Source organism: Triturus cristatus, chromosome 7 (assembly GCF_964204655.1).
Source record: "Triturus cristatus chromosome 7, aTriCri1.1, whole genome shotgun sequence".
In the NCBI taxonomy this organism is placed as follows: domain Eukaryota; kingdom Metazoa; phylum Chordata; class Amphibia; order Caudata; family Salamandridae; genus Triturus; species Triturus cristatus.
Window position 1 is genome coordinate 1,698,930,599 of NC_140590.1, and position 6,454 is coordinate 1,698,937,052.

Here is a 6,454-nt window from a genome sequence, read left to right on the forward strand (position 1 = left end):
TCAAGACTGCTTGATTTATCATGACCGAATTCCTTTTCCAAATTCCTAACCATTAATGGAGCGAATTGAATGGAATCTGTAATGAAGGGGAGACTGAGTTCTTTGTGGGCCATGAAATGCGAAGAAGCAGGTGGTAATGAGATATATATATATATATATATATATATATTATTTTTTTTTAAATTAATGTGTTCTCTACAGACTGCAAGGCCCTCACTTGTGCAGTGCCCCGTATGTTGGCACCATAGTTTGCTAGGTCTACAGATTTTGCAAGGTAGATTTCTACCATTTCCCTACTTGGTTTTTTACCTAAGTTGAAAGCGAAGTGCCACAAAGCTGCTAGGATTCTTGTAATCATTTATTCTATTTTCTACCATAGGAGCCCAATTTAGTGTAGAATCGAAATAAATCCTCAAGTACATAAAACTCTACACATTCTAGGGAGCCCCCATCTAGTTGAAGGGAGATTGGCTTTTCCCTCCCCTGCACCAGCTACCACAACTTAAGTTTTCGTTTTTATTAATCCCAGTTCTGCCATATAGTTTGAATATGTGCATTATCAAACGCTGTAGGGCCAATGGTGTTCTGGCCATCAAAACAGCATCATCTGCATAGAGCAGAGCGGGCAGGAGTAAACCACCTACAGAGGGAACATCCCTACATTCTGCGGTCAAGGAATTAAGATTATTAGTATATAATGAAAAAAGGGGACGAGAACGCACCCCTGGCGGACCCCCTTTTCAATTCTGAAAGATTTCATACATTCCCCCTGCTTCCCAAACCTAATTACAGCTCCTGCCTCTCTATACAGCTATCTAATGAAAAGGATTATGGACTTGTCCACGCCCATAGACACCATGAGAGCCCACAATTTAGTGTTGCTCACGCAGTCCAAAGCCGCGGACAAGTCAATAAAAGCCATATAAAACTGACCCCCTTTAGCATGCACATATTCCACTGCAGTCCAGGCTAAAGTAAGGCCTTGATCAACCGTACCACTCCCCTTTCTAAAACCGTATCATTATTTTCAATTGCCCAGTCTGATCTGTTTAACAGCAATCCCCCCATTCACTTGGCAGTACTATCCAATCGGGAGATTGGGCGGTTATTTGCTGGGTTCTATGGATCTCCCTTCTTATGAATAGGAACAATCAATGATTGTTTCCATGATACTGGGCGGCCGACTTTGGCAAGAGCACAAAAAACTTGGGTCAGAAGAAGGGCCCACAAAGGTTTATATGCAAGAAAAATATCCAGAGGGACCCCCCTCTGGGCCCATTGCCTTTAAGGCAGGCGATTGGGCAAGTGCAAGCTAAATTCCACCCCAAATTGGGCCAGAGGAGAATCCTTAGGGTCTATGTAAATGTAAGTGTCTTGTAAAGCGCACTACTGCCCTGAGGCGTCCTGGCGCTGTAGACCGCTGGGGAACCCGTCCTGGCTATCCCTGTGAGATGGTCCCTCCAAGGTGAAACCAGGCATCGCCAGCGAATGTGGGGGGCTGTTGTGGAGATGAGGCAAGCTAATGCCCAGAGTTGCCGAGTGTGATCCCTGGTTAGAGTAGGCACCGAGGCGAGAATTATCGAGTCCGCTGGCCCTGGTCCACGACCCTGTCGCGTTGGGAATTGAACCCTGGTCCCGGGCCTTCCTCTGCTTCCGGGTCTGCTTCCTCTAACCAGTGAGCCACACCACTCCACTATCCCTCTGTACTTGAAAGATGTTCTGGAATTGAGTCAACCAAATAGATTCATCTATATGGAGATCGAGAGAGGGGCCTCAGCTGCTCCTGCAAAAAAGGGGCATTAGCCACCTTCCAAAATGCCTTGCTATCTTTACACCTGGAGGCCTCACACAAATTGTCCCATGCTTCCTCTCTCAGCTGTTTCTTTCTCCTCTCCCTTCCCGACTTATAGTCCGCACATAACTTTCTGATCAAATTTTTATTTCTACGGTGTTTTTTGAGAGTAGTCTGAAGTTGTTTAGAAGCCTTCGAGCAATTTTCCTCAAACCATCTAGTCTGTATTGGAGTGTTGCGTGTTGCTGGGTGTGAAAGGTTAGATCTAATAGATGTTAGAATTTTGCTAAACACCATTACAAATTGTGGGCTATCAGTTTGAAACTCCAAGCAATGTTGAATCTCAGGTAACACTGCCTTTACAACCTTTGGGATGAAAGAGATAGGATCAATTTTCTACCACTTTAGTGTAAAACCGTTTATTCTAGCAATAGGTTTTGGGGCGAAAAGATGGCTTGTCTTAACAGAGGCCAGACAAAAGAAAAGAGGAGGAAAGCATGATCACTAAATTCTGTCATCTGGACCAATGGGGGCTTAATACATCTCTTGTAGTTTGCAGGGATAATAATAAAATCAGTTGTCAAGGTGGCTCTGGTCCGATGGAAAGTTGGGAGTGGTTGACCTGTGGAGGATTGACATGGGTTTGTTATAACTAGATCACAGGTTAGTAGAAAACTGTTTAGGACATTTCCATAATTGTGGTGGTTAAAACAGATTAGCGGTAAGCCTTTAGAATCGGTTACCCCGCAGATATGTTGGTCAGGTTTGGTGCACATTAAAATCACCAGCCCAAATAATTAAAAATTGGTCGTGGGGGGTTTGGCAGCAAGGCTTACAATATTTCCCCCAACTCGTGTGTCACTTGTAGGTTTTATAAATTATTATTATACAAGTTAATCAATCTGTTTTCCCATGCCCTTCGGCTAAAATATGAAAATAAGGCAAATAATTGATAAAAGTCACCTTCCCTAACGAGATCGTATTTGCTATGAGGGTAGGTAGACCCCTTTGGCTCTACCAGAGACTGAAAGGAGTGCTGGTGTAGCAAAGGATTGATATCCGTTGACATGGATGGTCTGCCCTGCCCAAGTTTCCTGAAAACAGATAGTGTCTGAAATCAAACTCATGAAACCAATGCTGGTATTCTTTTTATGGTCATATCCTCCTAAGTTCTATGAAAAAAGTTGTACCCCTCCCAAATGTTCCTGTGGAGGAGGCATCGCAGAGCCGGGTATAGAAGATACAGTTGAAACGGGTAAAGGTGTAACAATACCTTGCGGCACTAAAGCGGGAAGTTTTCCCCGCTCAAGAGGAACTAAGGGCGGATCTATTTGATTTTTGTTAGTCACCCCAGTCTGAAAGCGCAAATAATTCAGGGAATTAATAAGTCAATTACAGGCCTCCATATTTTCCAACGAGGAGGACCTATTTGAGAGGGGAACAGTGTTAACAGGCCACAAAATTGACTATACCCCAGTTCAGAGAGTGGTGACCCTGATCATGTATGATGTAAGTACGTGTTACAGGAGGCCTATAGAAAAAGTCTGAAGGGACATTATAAATCTGGGTTAGAGATGAAGGGGCAGCCGGTAAGCTCCCCAATAAGTCTCTAACTAGCCGTTGGTTATTAAAGCTGAGAACTACACAGTCCTTTTTGATTGATTTTACATCTGACCCAATCCAAGGAGATCTTCTGGGAATGATCAGGCGATTTTGAATAAGATGGCCACTGTTGGAGTTTTGTGACCCCCGTGCCGGGCCTCAGGCAAGAGCTCGGGTGTTGTCTCACTTTGGTTGGGTCGGAGTAAAGGAACACTAACTAGAATTAGGACAAAAGGGCATGCTGCGAGGTCCGGGGGGCAAGATTCATAAACTGTCGGTTTAGTCTTCTAGGGGAGGGGAAGTGGGAGGATTTAAATTGACCTCTACCCTAGGAGAATGTGCAATTTTCTCCGTACCAGTGTTGCCCTGGGTAGTCGCCTACGAAGAGCATCGTCTAGGGGCAGTATCTGTAGAATTTGAGCCGGGGTCCATCTGATTGACTATACTAGGGAGGTCAAGTTATAACAGAAAATAATGCCTCGGGATTGATCCAAAATATTATTCAATAAAGAGGTAGATTAGTTATCTCTTCTTGTACAAGTTATTTTTATAGATAAATCTAAATATTTAAATCCTGTGTCAAAAAGGAAGACCAGCACCAAAATATATACACTTTGACTAATAAATGTCAGAAACAATCATTCCTATTTTATTTTTTGCAATATATATAACAAATTCTACATATATATATACACATATTTATATTTCATATTTACATTTTACACCATTTCTCATTGCCCTACTAATTAATCTGGATGCTTTCAATATATTATTTGACATATAATTGGAAGACACTCAGATGAATTCAAATATGATTATATAGATACAAAGAATACTCTGTGAATATATGGTTGAACAGATAAACCTTTGAGTTTTTCTAAAAAGAGTGATCTTCATCATTAAGGAATGCTGTTGTGATAAAGTATTGAAAGCATCCAGATTAATTAGTAGGGCAATGAGACATGGTGTAAAATGTAAATATGAAATATAAATATGTGTATATATATATGTAGAATTTGTTATATATATTGCAAAAAATAAAATAGCAATGATTGTTTCTGACATTTATTAGTCAAAGTGTATATATTTTGGTGCTGGTCTTCCCTTTTTTTGACACAGGATTTAAATATTTAGATTTATCTATAAAAATAACTTGTACAAGAAGAGATAACTAATCTACCTCTTTATTGAATAATATTTTGGATCAATCCCTTGGCATTATTTTCTGTTATAACTTGTTTATTCACCCAGATGCCAAAGGGTTAATTGGGTAAACCCCCTTAGTTCTTAATAAGTATACTAGGGAGGTCAGCAGTTTTGGGGGCTAGTTGATCTTGCAGAAAGCAAGTGTGACTCAATGTATGAAAATCCGAATTGCAGGTTTTACAAGCTATAGGGGGATTAACCAGGGCTTGAGACTAAGGGTGGGAACAAGCAGGGATACAATGAGTCACCCGCAATATGCTGAGCTTGTTTATTAGATTAGAAGCCCTCTAGTGTACGGTCTATAGTTTCTAAGCGTGCATAGATTGGCTGCAGGAGCTATTTAAAGTTATTTAGAAGTTTGAAGTGGATATGGTCTTAACCTGTTGTAAGCTGCTATCAGAGGTGAAGTCCTTTGGCGGAACCTGTTACAAGCGATGACCCACAGATGGTGGAGGCTAACTTTTAGGGCTCAGGAAGCGGCAGCGTGACCACAGAATTTACAGGTAACTCACCCCCATATCGCACCTTTTCCTTCCCCTGAATAATAGAATTGTATATGGTAGTTTCACTTCCCGCCCCACAATGAGAGCCTCTTTTCAGTAAGGGCAACCTCCTTTTCCAGCGCCATTGTTGCCTTGGCCAAAAAAGTATCTAATGATGTCGCAGTTACCTCCTCAGCAGTAAGCATCTTTTTCTTGCTCATATTTAGACCAGGGGTTCGGGTGACTGTTAAGGGGGTCCCAGCCCAGCCTCCTCCGGGCTCCAACAGGCGTGGATGGGCCCGTCCTTGGCCTGTGTGTGCCCGAGTGCATAGCGCACTGCAGGAAACTGGCAGTGCGTTTGTAGTTGCAGAGGGCTCCTCCCTCTCAGGTCAGCAGTGTCTGCTAGGGGACAGAGTCCCACCCCAGCACAGCCCAACAGGTAGCGGCAGGCAAAAAGACAAGGCAGAAAGTCTTCACGCGCTGCGGGAAACTGCCAGTGCGTTTGTAGTTGCAGAGGGCTCCTCCCTCTCAGGTGAGCAGTCTCCACTGGGTGACCGAGTCCCACCTCCGCACAGCCCAACAGGTAGCGAGCAGAAGGCAAAAAGACAAGGCAGAAAGGCTTCCCCTTGGGTAAATCAAAGTCCAAAGCATTCCACAAATGCAATGAGGCATCTGACCCTCTGCACCCCTTGAAATTGGTAAGAAGCTGTGTACACTCAAAGCAACTGTCTTTCTGAGTGTACTCAGGCTCCTAGCCCATTCCAGGGTTGTTCCAGAGCACCAATAGGTTTTGGGCCATAAGTGAACCCTAGCAGATTAAGGCTTTAAATATGCCATGCTGCTCTCGCTGAAACACCTTCAGTCCCCATGGAGGTGCAAAGGGCCACCAGTTGTGCTTCTGCTGGGAGGTCACTCTTCTTCACGGTTCAAATCGGGTTAATGGTTTCAGTGCGGGAGATGGGACGAGAGGTCTGGGGATGGCCCCACTCCAGCAACAACCACAATCCTCGTTGGGGTAAACCACAGATGTCACTAAATTAACATGTGCATAAGTAGCCCTCTGGTAGCTTGGCACAAAACAGTTGGAGTTAGCTTAGAGGCAAAGTGTAAAATATGCAGCACACAAACATTAATAAAGTGAAAACACCACATGCGAATAACCCAAAACCAATTAAAAAAAATAGAGTAAATTTCAATAAACATAATGTCAACAGAATGTCAAAAATCCAATCCGTAGAATTTGAGGTATGCAATTTATTGTTTTAGGTAGATATAGCACTTAAATGAACAAAGTGCAATGTGCGGTCATCTGGCTGTGCTAGGCCTGGGGCAAATCACAAGTTCAGACTGACCACAATGGAGCGCTGACCGG